The sequence below is a fragment of the Erithacus rubecula genome (assembly GCF_903797595.1).
Source record: "Erithacus rubecula genome assembly, chromosome: 1".
NCBI lineage: Eukaryota > Metazoa > Chordata > Aves > Passeriformes > Muscicapidae > Erithacus > Erithacus rubecula.
The window spans coordinates 78,290,112-78,305,561 of record NC_136658.1 but is presented as its reverse complement, the minus strand read 5'-3'; the positions used below and the strand labels follow the sequence as shown (position 1 = coordinate 78,305,561).

The following is a 15,450-nucleotide window of genomic DNA, read 5'->3' as shown; positions in this document are numbered from 1 at the left end:
GACTCATTCCTGAAGTTTATTATTAAACTGTGGATCAATTCCTAAGATGGGAGAATAATGATGCTCTAATTTAAGTATGAGCCTGTCTTTCAGAGAAGTTAGAAAAATGGGAAAAGCAATGAAAATACCAACAAAAGAGTCAGAGATCATACCACCAAACCCAGATTCAACTAGTCAAGCAAACAAAAAATCTCCAACTTCACCCTCTCCTCATAAATATTGAGCAACTCAGGATCAAAACCATACAGGTTGACAAATACTCTGATGAGTAGCACCAGCACTTACTGGCAGCAAAAGAAGACATAGACCCAATGAAACAGAGATATTTACACTTTAGGATTTCAGAGATGGTAAGTGACAACAGAAAAATGAGAAACTCTAAAATTCTGAACACACACTGTGTGTATTTGAACATTAATTATGGAACAATTACCATCATATACTCCATTATACACTATCATATTTCTAAATGGAAAACTATAACTTGCCATTTAATCCTGCACCTTGCACCCTTCTGTTAGCACTAAGGACTTGTCATAATATTTCACTGAATGAAAATACCTGTTATAGTCAATTTTAACTTACCCTTGTAGTATGTTTGTTTACCTCAAACCTCAGGTTTCAATGAAGGGTGGGAGGGAACCAACAACAAGAAAAAAACCAAAATACTCAAAACTTAGATTTAAAACAGTCATATTCTGATTTGCAAGGAAAATATGGGCTACCTCTAAGTATCTGAAGGCAAGACTTGCTTTGGTTTAGAAAGAACTGCTTTAAGCTTCTAGAGCTCTATCATGGCCTACAACACAAGTGCACTGCTGCTGTTCAGACCTGCATGTTCTGGAAAATACTGCTTAAAAACAAACCCAGTGTAGCAACAAATGTAGCTTTATTCTCTTTAAAACTTCAGGGCACAAGTGACTCTATAATTGCTTAGTTAACAAGACTCAACCAACACTGCAAATCTAAAATTAATATTTCATGGTTGCTGGGTATTAACATGCTGCATGCTTATTAAAATCCCATCCTTCTCACAGTAGTGTAAGCAACTTTTCCCCAACAGCAAATATTTTAAAAAAGTGGAAAATGGTTTCACAGTTATCCTTTAACCAAAATTATGTAATGAAAAGCAATCTTTCTACATAAATACAAAATTAAAAAGTTTAGACGAGAAGTAAAAAGTGAATTCTACAATATGTTCAAACCAACTGGATTTTGAAGTTTCTTAAGTCTTGCAGTATTAATCTGAATTCTGTCTAAAGCTAAATTTGTTACTGATAGCAGAATACTGCATTTCAGCAATCCACAATTTTAACTGAAATACATAGGCACCAGTTTTGGACACCACCATATAAGAAAGATATTAACCTGTTAAGAGTGTCCAAAGGTGGGCAACAAAGATGGAGAAGGGCCTTGAGGAAAAGTCCTCTGAGGAGTGGCTGAGGTCACTCGGTGTGCTCAGCCTGGAGGAGACTGAGGGGAGACTCCACTGCAGTCTGCAGCTTCCTTGTGAGGAGAAGCAGAGGGGCAGATGATGCCTTAAGTGCCTAGAACAGAGCTTAGACACTTTCATATTTTCCAGATTCTGTACTGCATTAACATATAACTCTGAACTTCATATAATGCATCAGCAAGTTGTCCTCATGGTTTAGTTAGACAAAACAAGGCAGCACAGGCACTGATCTCCTCTCTCTGGTGACAGTGACAGGACCTGAGGGAATGGCCTGAGTGTGTCAGGGGAGGTTTAGGCTGCATATCAGGAAAAGGCTCTTCACCTAGAGGGTGTTTGGGCACAGGAACAGGCTTCACAGGGAAGTGGTCACAGCACCAGCCTGGCAGAGCTCAAGGAGCATTTGGACAGTGTGCACAGACACATGATGTGGTTCTTGGGGTGTCCTGTGCAGGAGTTGGACTCGATCCTGATGGGTCCCTTCAAACTCAGCATATTCTGTGTTCATATGTATGTGCACATACTAACTCTGAAGAGTGCCTTGTATTTGGAAAGGAACCTGTTCCCATCAGAATTACAATAACATGTGATTATGGACTCATTCAAACCCTTTTTTTTTTGTGAAAATGGCATCCTAGATTTGCAACACAGTTTTGGCTAACTTTTTATGAAGTACAGCTTCAAGACTAGCACAAATGAGGACGAAACAGGAGGAAATAAATCAGCTGTGCCATCGCCTACTTTTTTTCCTAAGATTTTCCAAAATTCCTGACATCTCGTCACTATTAAAGAAATTCATCATCTGCAAAGAACACCCTCCAGGACATGATCATGAGCTCAGTGAGAGCAGCTACTACCTCATTTAAAAGCTGTATCCCTCCCTCTTATATGCTATTCTTTTATTCACCAAAATGCATCTCTCTGAGTCTTCAATCAGCAGGGATGCCAGACCCACCAAAGACAGATGGTAAGGGGTGAAAACACGGGAAGAAGTAGAAAGCTCTTATTTTTTGAAAAAAAAACCTTATAAGCATAACTCCCATTTTGTACTTAGAATAGACAAATGTTTGAATAACTATTCTAATCATTATTCCAAGTGCCGAACCAAAGATTAAATAAAAATGAAGTTTTGAAGAAAGGGCTGATTCAGTCAGTTAAAATTAAGATTGATCTTCTTTTGAAGTACCAATCTAAAGAATGCAGAGGGGAGAAAACTCTCTCTCCACAATTCAGTATCCTTCCCACTTCAATTAAATACTGACTAATTTCCAAGTAGTTTTTCCTGAGTCATCCACTGAGTCCTTCAGACAAAAAGATTTGACATTCCTGACATTTTTAAAAACACTGTGAAGGCTCATTTTGCTCATAAAAATGCATGTATTGGGCAAAAAGCAGTTTTCTTCTTTGATTCTATTCCACAAAATGAGTTTCAAGTAAAGACAGGCATACTGTAAGAAGTAATTATGTATTTAAGGCTTAACCTCAGATATTAAGGTACCTATAATCTAACAGTTCAGCAGTTTTCAACAGCGCACCCAAGACAAGCTGGATACAAAAATTCAAATTTTAGAGGCACAATGGGTGAGAAGAATCTATTACTAGCACCACAACACTCTTGTAACTATAGTTTAAAATAACTCTGGGATTGACTTGGGCTTATTTCTGCCTCTAACTGTGCCATATAGGAGAAATCAAACCACACAGAGCTGTGTGGCATTGATGGTAAAGCTTGGGCTGAAATTCCACTCTCAGCTTGTTCTGTGTGTGGGTCCAGCTGGGGCATCAAACATCAGCTGCTCCCACATGCTACACAGCATCCTCACCACCAGGAGAACAGAGAATGAAATTTCAGCTCTAACTTGGAATTTTGTTGGCTTTGTGGTTTTATGTCAAGCCTCCAGTGCTGATTTCAGAATGTGCATGGTAAAGATATGGTAAATCACAACTGAATGACATGAAAAGGCCTCCAGGAGGATGCCTGCAGTTGACACAGCAATGGATCAAGAGCTAACCAGTCACTGGCATCTTCTAGCATTACCCAAGACTGTGGTTTCCTTCCTGGCTTCCTGCAACAACATTACTTCATGCAATTAATTTTCATGTTTATATAATTAATCTGTTTATTATTCAGTCTCCCAATTTTAAGATGCTATTAAAGAATTTATGGTGTTTATTGTGTTCGATCTTCGGCTTTGGGGTTTTTTTGGGGTTTTATTTTTTTTGGCATGAAAAATAGCAAGCTGAAGTCAAAGAAATCCCTTATGTTTACCGTAGCTTTGATTTTTTTGCATAAATAAAACTTTGATAACCCTTACCTGTGTTTTTAGTAAGACTGTCCATCACTGTGATGTGTTTTTTGGTAACACTAATTCTGTATCCACTAAAAATCTAAGTCATTCTTAAATACAAAATATATGCTGCTGATTATTAGAGAGAAATTATGTTAAAATATCACATGCACTTATTTCTTCCTTCAATTTAAATTTATGTCTTCCCCTTTAATTCATTTTACTTTTCATCCCCTTGCATAGGATTTGGTGTTTTAATGTGCCTGTGTCTTTCAAGTTTTATATTTTAAATTTTTCTGCTTATAAAATAAAATACACTTTCCAGTTAATTTTTTGCAACATAATTTTCTTTCTTTACTCCTTTCCATAGAATCTACTTATTTTGTCTCTTTGTATTCTTTCATTGTCTTTCTTTTTTCTATTATCTACATACCTTCCTTCCTTTTTGCTTGGGAAAAAATAAAACTAAGACATTTTAAACCTTTTTTCCCCCCTCATCTGAAAAGAGGATCAATACTTCTTTTTTATTCTTCTAATCTAAAAGAATTAACTTGCAACACTCATTTTTTCTCCTACAAGAATAACTAAACCAATGTGTGGGATGTAATTAAAATCCAGTTGGTGCCAGCCGGATCTCTGGGAGCCTCAGGTTTGGATCCATTAATTCACACTAGATCTACAGAAGGATTTAGCAACTCTGTATCAGATTTCTGTAGGACCCATGGAAATGTTGCAGTTAACTACCGTCATTACTGCAGTTTTGAAATTATCCAAAAACCAGAAAATGTAACTCAGCCTTCAACTCTGCTGCACATGTTAACACACCTAGCATGCATGCTGAATGCACAGAGGAATAATGCTCAGAGCTGAATGTTTCAAAGATTCATATGATGCAGTAATTGTTGGATGAAAAAGAGTTTTGACAAGAAATCCATTTGACAGAAATATGTGACTTACAGAAAGCTCAAGATCATAATATTTAAGAAAGCTCATATAAGCATGTGCAAAAGTAGTTTGTACTTTTGCAATAAAGAATGTGAGCCATGTCTTGATCAAATGCACCAGTTACCAAAACCAACACCAAGTTTAAAGAAATGAGATCAGAACCAACATGTTCCTATGATGTGAACTGATCTATATTGCTTTTTTCAACATTATGTTTTCTGAGCTTGCAAATCAAACTGCTGGGGGTTAGGAAACAACAAACAAATCTCTCTCATACAGAGATAATACTTCTCTGGAAATCAATTCTAAGTATTTGAGTGACTGAAACTAACAAACAACTACACTGCTAAAAGCTCTAACAGTCTTGAAATCCCTAAATATGAAAAGGACAAGAGATTAAAAATACCTTCTCAGGAGCTACTTCTGAGACAGAGAACAGACTGCTAAAATAAGGACAAGAGAAGAATGAGAATGCAAAAGTCTTGTGTCTGGCTGCTCTTAACGGCTGAATATAAACACTTGAAAATTAGATGAAGCCCTTTATGTGCACTAACAGGTGCCACTCCCCTCCTTTCTTTCAAATAGCTGCTCAGTCATTTCTGCTGTGCTGGTACTAATTAGTGACGGTTATGTTTGAAACAGCAGCTGAGTTTATTTGCATCTAAACCCCTGCTGTTCTTGGTTTTAATTTTTCTCTCCCTCCCTTTGCCCTTCTCTGAGTTTAGACTAAATTGTGCAGAGAGCAGATCTACTGTTACGAGCACCCATACCAAATGGAGAATTAATTCAAACATGAGGATAATACAGAAAACAGTCTCAGTTTATAAGGGTTTTTTATTTCAGCGTTTAATTCTAGAATTTCTTCCTCCCAGAGCTCATTTTTAAACATAAGCTTAAAACAAAGTAGGAAACTAACACATTTCCCCTAACAGAATATAAGAAAGGCAGATAAGGTACCCAAGCTCTAACAAGCCAAGGAATCAGTTAATTAATTTAACAAACCATACATTTTCACCTCTACTTGCAAGTTATCACACCATCCTAGTTACACATTCCCCTACTGAGGCTGACACACCACTCAAACACATTGGTACAGAAGTACTAAATACATACAGAGTGGCAAGGGGACCACACTGATGCCTCAAAGACAACACACCCAGGAAACGTATCCATACAACTTTCTGGGAGAGCTCATTACATTGTATTTGACAGTCAGCAGACCTGGGCGAAAAATGTGTTATATCTACTTCTCACTGATCTTTCTCAGTCAATCACCTCACATTAAAATGCAGTTAAAATGTGAAGACACAAATACATTTATCTTTAAAAGTGAAAGGAGCTAGGTATTTTTCAAAGATACTATGTGTGAATGTGTAACAATACACAGTACTTAACTATGTGCCTTTAAAATCATAGAACAGATTGAGTGGGAAGGGACCTTATAATCATCTAGTTCCAATCCCCTGCCATGGGCAGGGACACCTCCCACTAGAACAGGTTGCTCCAAGTCTCATCCAGCACAGCCATGAACACTTCCAGTGAAGGAGCACCCCCAACTTCTCTGTGCAGAACAACCTGTGCAGCTGCTTCACCACCCTCATAGTAAAGAATTTCCTCCTAATATCTAATCTAAGCCTGTCCTCTTTCTTCTTAGAGCCATCACCCCTTATCACATGCCCTTGTAAAAAGTCCAGTTGCATCATAGGAGATGCTCCAGTGCTACGATCATCTCTGTACCCCTCCCCTGGAGTGACTCCAGCAGGTCCGTGTCCTTCTTACAGCCCTGAATGCAACTCTCCACATGGGGTCTCATGAGAAAGTGGAGGGGCAGAAATCCTTGACCTGCTGATCAAGCTTGTTTTGAAATGCCATAATACCTTTATTTTATCTCCTCCTTCTCAATTCAAATGATGTATGCAGTGTCTCTCTGCACACCTTCTCAGGAGGAGCTGGGAAAGCCTCTAAGCCATCTGATTTTGCTTACAGATCTTTAGGATTTTCAAACTGATAGGAGTTCACCTCTTAAGTGTACTTTTGCTGCAGAAGGAAACCATATGCCCCTTCAAATAACTGCTTGCTTTGATTGTGTAGATCAGACAGAGGCTCTGTTTCATCTACTCTGAACTATATCAAGAGATAATCCATTCATTACACAAGATTCAGTTTTGACTGCACACACTTGAAAACGGGACTATATATGCCTGAGTTTGAGAAGTGCAACTTCAAACTGTGGGAAGTTTTGCACTCCAACTCATGCCAGCTCCATGGTACCATATATTTACCTGGTGATTTATAGCTTTAAAAGGTTTTTACTGTCATAGTGCCTAGTCCTGCAACAATGTACAGATTGAAAAAAAATGTTAACTGCTTTAATAGTAGGTAGTTGAATGCTAGACAACTTCTGAACAAGACAAATTCCGCACTCAGTGCTCATACAGAAGAATTCAAAAGAGTAAATACTGACCTAAGCAGAACCTGAAGGAAGGCATGTTTAAAACCTAGACTGGGGGAAGATGACAAAAAGAGGAGGCAACTTTCCAATGGGTAAACCAAGCAGTATAGACTCAAGTTTAAAGAGATGAAACTCTGAGGATAAAAGGGTGCTAGATCTGATGCAGCAGACAGTCAAATTACATAGTAAAAAGCAAAGTGGAGACATCTGCAAGTTTGGGTTTTTTTGGGTTTTTTTTTTTTTTTTTTTTTTTTTGTAATTAAACAAATGAATTGAACTAGCATGTAATGGTTGTGCATAATTAAATATATCCATGTTCATGTATGAATAAAAGGGACTACTACTAGAATGGCTACTACTAGAATGAAAGATGGCTACTCTAATTCTCTAATTAGTATAATGGCTGAGCAGGAAGTGGTAAATACAACAGAATGGGAACTAAGATAGTAGGAAGTTTAGTGATAACTGGAGGGAAAAAAAAAGAACCAAAACATAACAGAATTTATCTCACAAGCTTTTTAAAACAACTTCATAGTGCCTCTGTCAATGGTTACATACACTTTCAGGAGTGCTGAGTTGCATACCCTAGGTTTGCAACAGCGTGCCAAAAGTATTCCCTCAAAGTCATTGCACCAGTATATTTTACACTCAATGAATGTGCTTCAAGGGAAACACTGTGAAAGAACTGCCTCTCTGTTATCAGAGAATGCTGTCACTCCTGTGTTTTTGAAACATATTTCTGAATATCCATCTTGTTTAAGTACTACTCTTAACATGTTTGCACATTCAAAATGTTTTAAACAGTGGCTAATGGCACAGTGCCTCCAACATGAGTACATGTAGAAGAGCCTTGGATTGCTGGATCACTCCCTGAAACAGGCTGTGTGCCAAATATAATTACGCAAATCCCATTAAATTTTTAACCTGGGTACTTGGTACTTGCTCTGCCAGGGAATTTTCATCATGACACTGAGACAGCATTACAAGAAATACACCCAGTGCTGCAGCTGCCAGCCAGGCTACCACAGCACTGATCAAAACCAGCCATGCAGCAGCAGAACTTATGGATTTAAAACCATTTCTTTACCAAAGACAAGCACCTCCCAAGTGGAAATAATCTGTGACTTCATCTTCCTGGACTAAGAACTATGCTTCTGTATAGAAGAGTAAACAGAACTCAAATCAAACTGAAGATGAACATAAGGCCTAAAACTACACAAGCATTTGTTATAACTATTCTAAAATTTAGAAAAAAAAATCATCACTGTCTAAAATAAAGAAGATCCCAAATAGTAGGCAATACTCAAAACATACAATTCCCTGAAGAAAAAATATCTAAGAATCCTAGATTTGGAAGATTGCTGGAAAGAGAGGAAAACTGTGTTCAGAAAGTGTCAGAATTCCCTTCTGTGATAATGTGAGCATTACAGAGCTATCACATTACTCTTTCCCCCAGAAGCTTAAAAACTTCCTGGAAGTGTGTGATTGGGAAGTTTTCTAAGCCTTTCTCCTCTCATAACAAATCTTTCAAGATAAAGACACACGCAAATTGAAGGGAAAATAAAGGACAGATCTATACACTCCAGGTTCTTTTGCATAAACAACCAAATTGAAATCAAAAGGAATCCCTAAATGAAAATCATAATATACTTTTTACTCTAATCATAATATACTTTTTACTCTACAAGAATTCTATCATTATTAGCCATGTTATACCAAGATATTTTCTCAGTTCTCAGAGAGCCTGGTACTTAAAAAGGTGCCATAAGTGAAGCTAACTGATTAGGTTGCCATAGAGAAGACTACCACCAACAACCAACCCTACTAAAACATTCAACAGCAGCTGGGAAGTGTGAAATTCTTCACTGTATTTCAGTGAACTAACACTATTAGATAAAACTTCCAGAGCAGCAAATTAATCAGAGAATAACAACTTGTAAAAAAAAAAGCTTTAAAGCTTTTCTTTCTGTCTTTTTTTTTTCCTTTTCCCCCCGCTTTATTTATTAAACATTTAGTCACACAAATGAAAAATGGCTAACAAGTTAGGCTCTTTAGAAGAGTGGTCAGAGCTATGCTCAGAGGATTTAGCAGGTCCCAGGAGGTACCAAAACAAATATCCATATGTCCTGTAAGATTAATACAACAATAACAACAAAGTCATTGCATCCACAAGCAATGTTTATACTGTAATTAAGCTGTAAAATTATATTTATTTCTCCATTAAGCTGCCGACTTTCCTTTTAAACAAATGATTTGTTTTCTGTAGGAGTCACTGATCTTGTAACAATGTCACGTGTAAAACCTGAATGTCTTAAAACACATTATATTTGCCAATGGCCAAGCATATTTTTCCTAGACATGTTTATTTTTTTAAACTTTCTACCTATGCAGAATTTTTCTTCTATAGCATTTCCATCTGACACAGAAATGACATATAGAAAGACTTGATGAAGAGAGACAGCTGAAACAGTTCCTCTGTGCCACTTGTCTAGAAAAACAGAAGCCACAGTAAAAGTTTTATCTAAAGTCTGGAATTAATATTTACTAATGAAATATTTTCATCAATATTATTTTGCAAAAAGTTCACAATAAAGTCAAAATATTTGAAAAAATAATTCAGAAATTGAGAATTTCTCCCATTCAAAAGAACGTATTTACTTTGAACTAAGCACACATTATTTAATCAAAGAATTTGTGTAATAGTTGAAGTTTTCAATAGGTTGCAAAATGCATCACACACAAAACTGGCAAGGATAATCTCCAAAGTTCCAGCACATTACTGTGTATGTTTAAAATCAGTTTTTGACAGCCCCTAATAGAAAATTCACAGAAAACTGAACAGATGAGATATAGTTAAGGGCACCAGCAGAAGGCAATAGAAGTTTGAATTGTTAAATTGATTAAATTTACACACACCCTGTATTTGCAAAGAGGTCTTACTACCTTTAAACTGGACATCAAGGAGATGCTTGTTCAGAGTATTAGGTTTACATCAGAGAAATTCAAAAGGTCACTTTTCCATTTAGAATTTTCAAGAGTTATCCGAACAGTTGAATTCGGTATCAAACTCTGTGAACAGAGGAACACTGACAAATATTTATTTTAATTGGAGCTATTAGAGTGCAAAATCACTGCATTCCTGATAACAGCAGAGTTGTATTGACCCTTCATTTTTTACCAGTGTTTATAAATTCCATTCTCTATTTCTTCACTTTTCTTCCATAATGAAAGTTCAAGTATGTTTTCTCAATCCTCCCTTCAAAGTCCATCACTGCTGCACCTTCAGTGAGACTGCAAGGTCACAACCAGAAACAAAATTTTCTTCTCTGCAGCATCTGAACCTTGGAAAACCCTGTACCTAGTAGTATCCACTTCTCTGTGGTACATTCCTCTGTACCAGAGATAAAGCTGTTTTCAGCCACCCTCAGCTTTTGCAGAGGTTGTAGTACCATTTTAGCAGGTCATCAAGCATGTGCTGATTTTCTTTTTCAAGACCTCCACAGTTATCAGCATTGCTTCATTTATCAAATCTGCCATATTCTTGGAAGCATATTGTGCCATTAGCACAAACCCTACATTTCTTTGGGAGGTCCAAAACTATCTGATGCAATTCTCTGTTCTCTTCAAAGTTTTTAAGATTATCTTAGACTTCTCTAGTGAAACAGTTTGTGACATTTAATTCAAGAAAGATGAAATTATGTAAAATCCTGACTGAGTCAAATTAATGCTTTCTTTGTCCAAACTCTTTTCTCTCAACAAAAAATGACTTCTCAGACATCCTAAGACCTCAGGTATGTGCACATTTTTTCAAGACAGAATGTCTATTAGTAAATGTTTACAATGCTAACTTAAACTAATGCATGTTAGTTTTCTCCCGCTCTGCTGGAGAAGGTTCACTAGCCAGAATAATAATTTAAGGTTTGAAAGCACAAATGGATGACTTGATTTCTAGCTGATACTAACCATCTACCACAAAACCCAGGTTCATTCTGGGGGTAGCAGTGAAGGCAGTGGAGAGATGGGCAGAAACCAGTTGCAGGGTGGTTCTCACTGTGCTTGGAAAAACTCTTTCTCCTTTTGAAAGACAATGACAGAGAAATGTACACTCCTTAGGTCTTTACTGCATCCAGAACATGGGCTCTGTCAAGCTCAAACTCTCCTTGCCATCATGTCCATTCAGGCAAGCAGCCTTTGGGGAATTCCTGCAGTGAAAAATGGGGCCCCAGGGAATCCCTTGCTGCAGAGAGACATATTCATTTAAGGCAACTTACACTGATACCCTGCTTCTAACTGTGGAAAAAGTTCTTTAACACCCCTTTGCCCAATGCTCCATGGCCTTGACTTGGCAGTCAATTTTGTGACCTGTTAGCAGATATACAGATTTCAAAAGCACTTCTATTCAGAAAAAAAAAATTAAAAAAATGCACACACACACTATAAGACTCAAGCTCATGTTCAGAACTGAACTCATGCATAAGTCTAGTCCCATCTTGAAAGTATTTAGAAAAAAACATTTAAGGTTGAATTAGGTCATAGATGATCTCAGAAGAAAGGAGGAATGACAGTATTGGGTCAGACCAAAGGTCCACCTCATGCAACATGATTTCTCTTTCCTTATGGTCTGTGGCTGCAAGGCTAGAGCATCTCAGTGAGCTGGACACAGTACTTAAAATCCAATTGCAGTTGTATACATCAATTCAAGCATTGGTCAGAAGCAAATGGTTAGGAAGGAATAAAAATATTCTCTCAGTATTAATTTATTTTAAGCTCGGGGACATCCTGAGTTGGATGTGGTTTTTATGTATTTAACAACCCTTGGCTATGTAAGTGTCCTTGGCACTTACCCAACATCTCCTTGAGTCCATGCAGACTTCTAGTGCTTTAATGACTTTTGGCATGGAGTTTCACACATCTATTGCCTATTCTAAAGAACTGCACAATGGATATTAGACCCTGGGCATATTAAGGTCATGTCAAATTGTATGCTAGTTTTGTAACTGAGGCAAACTCAAATATAATTGATTATTTCTCTCTCTAGTATAGATGTTTAACACACTTTAGTCTCACAGTAGAGGTGAAAAAAATATCCTAAGTACAGTTTCCGTATCAGTTCATAAACTGCATTAAATAATAAGATGATATCACCACAATCTTTTTCATTAATGACTTATCCAGGGATATAAAACTTTACTTCTAGGAGAAAATGCTGTTTCTTTATTTCACTAAGCAGCCCTTTAAAAATTCTTTCACAGGCCACCTCTTAAGTCCTTTCTTATCCATTTTAATAAACATTACTTAATAGCTCTACACACTGCCAAAATCCATTATCTTAACCTGTAAATTGATAGCTGGAAAAAAATGCTTTAACTTCAGGCTGAATATATGCATTGTGCCTGCTATATATTTTGTTTTCTGCAAAACTGCAGCTGCACATTTCAAATTAAACTATTCATAGTTTTACTCAAGACTGATTAGTTTCTCACACTTCACTGATCTCATCAATACAGCTAGAACAGTTCCATTATTGCCAAACTGTTCTTAAGGTAACATCTGAAACTCTTCAGACCTCGTTCTAATGATTATGCATGTCACTCTCAAGCTCTTGGAAACAATTTGAAATTATGTTATCAAAAGTGGGTCAAAAGCAATATGGTTGAAAATGAGATTTTTTTTTAAATTAGTAAAGATTAACATTTTAAAGTACATCTTAGGCATGTATTTTTTTTCACACAGAATTCGAACACTAATTAGGAGGGGTATTAATAACAGCATCCATTTCTGTATCTAAACTGCAGAGATTCTACTGACTCTACAGTGACTTAAAGATCAGGTTCTTCAGTGAGGTGACTTTGATGATGGAAACAAAAATGGAAGTAAAACTGAAAGTAAAAGGTATGTCTAGCAACCATGATCTATGAAGAGAAACCGAAGAGAGATGCACATATCAAGGCTGCTATTTAATTTTGAAGTCCTTCAATTCTGCTTCTGAATGCTGTCAGGAGCCACCTAAATCTGCCTTGCCACAGGCAAACCAGTGTCTGTCCTATGTCATCGCTCCACCCCAGCTGAGTGAAGAGGCACTGTCACACCCCAGCATCCACTCAGATTGCTGCTGACACACACACCCTCCCAAGATCTCTTTTGATTTACATACCCACAGAGCTTCTGATTATTCTGCTGGTCTGGAAGTCACTGGGAGCTGACTAAAAAGGGTCAGCTGCCCTCCACACAAAAATCATACTATCAAACACTCAGCAACTGGCTTTGACGAGATTACTTTCCAACTTGCACTACATTGCCATTCCGAGTTAACAACAAAAGCAGTACTGCCATTCATGCTGGCTCCATTTTGCTAACTACAAAGCTCCCAGGTTTCAAAACTCCCTTTTGGAGTTCCTCCACTCCCTTGGAAATGTACATGTAATGTATATGGAATTTGGGTGCCTGCCTCAGAGGTAGTCTGTTGCAGTCTCATGAATATCTATCAAAAAAAGTAAAATCATGATTGGGCTCTGTTGCATAACTCCTCAGAAATCCTGGGAGAGAAATGGCTCCAGCACATCAGGTACAAAGCCTACAGGAGAACTGTCCTCACTGCCGCAACTATGTGACAACAGAGAAGAAGCAGCCGGGACCAAGTAACTCCAAAATTTTCAGAGCAGGGTATGGAAAAGGTTTCCTGGCAAAGTCAGCAATTTACACCAAGTTTGATAAATTGCTTTCTCAAACCTACTTTTCTCCACAGAACTGAAGTCCACAGAGTTACCTTTCATTTATTCACATGCTGTCTTACTGCTCCTGCAGCAGCTAGCTAGATATTAAGGGCTAAGCATCCCACCCAGCCAAGTGCTGAATCCTGAAAAAAGGGAGTTTTATTACTTTAAATAGTTTAATTGCTTTAGCACATTTTTCATCTTAACTATAATTTTGCCATTTACACAAACTCTAAATCCCATATTCATTAATATGCTTTGTCTTTCTCTCTCCAGTTTTTTTAATGGAAGAACCAGGATTGATGAAACTGTAAAATCTATAAAACATTATCAAACCTGTGGCAAATCATATGTGCATCATTATCCTGACCTGGCACTACAGAAGCACTAGACAGGCAGTCTTATATTCTAGTTGCAGGTCTCTGAGATACAGAAAAGTGCTGGCAAAATGAACACATTATTCCTAATATACAACATGAAGTATCTGCGTCCTCCCCAATGTACTTAAAACTAGTTTTAGGAGACAAAAAAAAGCATAATTCATAGGTAAAAACTATGTGTTCTCCTCACTACAAACTGTAGATAAGATCATTCAAGTTACAAACCTTTAAGATGGGTGGAAAGGGAAACAGCTTAATCCACCTGCCTTCAAATTTAAAAACCTCAATCACAAATTTATCTCATTTGTCATTCCCTTTCATTCTTTTCATGAAGTCTATAGAATTTATGTATATTTTGTATTTCAACAGACTTTCTGAAATAATAATTTATTCCAGATCCTTCCTACTCTTTAGATGCAGTTCTATTTCCTCATTTTTATGATTACTCTTAGTTTTCAATCTTGGACAAAGAAAAAAATATATAGATACATATATCTGTTTTCCTAGATCATCCTCCCTAATCTTTACACATAAAATATTTATCTCTGTTGCTGCCTCTTCACTCTTTCCCAGACATTATATTTCTTGTGTGGCACACCGACCAATGCTCTATACAGTATTCCAGATGGAGCCTAACACTCCTGTAACTGTATCGCCTCATATTTTGTATTTTATCCCTCTGATACAACCTAGTAACTTACTTTCTTGCAGCTGTGCATAAGCCCCATGGTTTCAATGATTTTTCCACAATAACCTTCAAATCCTTTTCCTAGTCAGTGTGCTGAATGATTGTTCCATTGCAGCACACACTGTGTTTCCTTTGGTTTCTTGCTCCCAGACTAATTATTTTACATTTTTCCACAGTGAACCACGTTTGCCAGCTGCTGGCCCAGTCACCTAAACAGTTCTAAATCCTTTTATATCTGATTGTATCGTTCCTAATTCACTGCTCTGAATTTTACTACAAAAAGGGTGGTGGGGAGGATAAATCTCTGCACACAAATATACATTAGTTATATGGGGGCCATATGCATGTGATCAGTATAATTAATCATATGGTTTTGCAATCTATCAGGCAGCTTTGCCCACCTCACTTACATTTTTCCAATAATCCATCTCTGCTGGGACTACTTCGATCACTCCACACTTCTGAGCAGCTTCATACAGCTGCCATTAAAAAAAACCTGCCACAAAACCCCCTTTTACTTTCCCAAATGTAATC

General features: G+C 37.3%; 1 protein-coding gene across 1 annotated transcript in view; it reads right to left on the bottom strand.

Moving 5' to 3' along the window:
- MICU2 (mitochondrial calcium uptake 2) overlaps positions 1–15,450 on the bottom strand; it is a 135,082-nt gene that overhangs the window by 62,419 nt on the left and 57,213 nt on the right. The gene's annotated exons all lie outside the window — the stretch shown is intronic.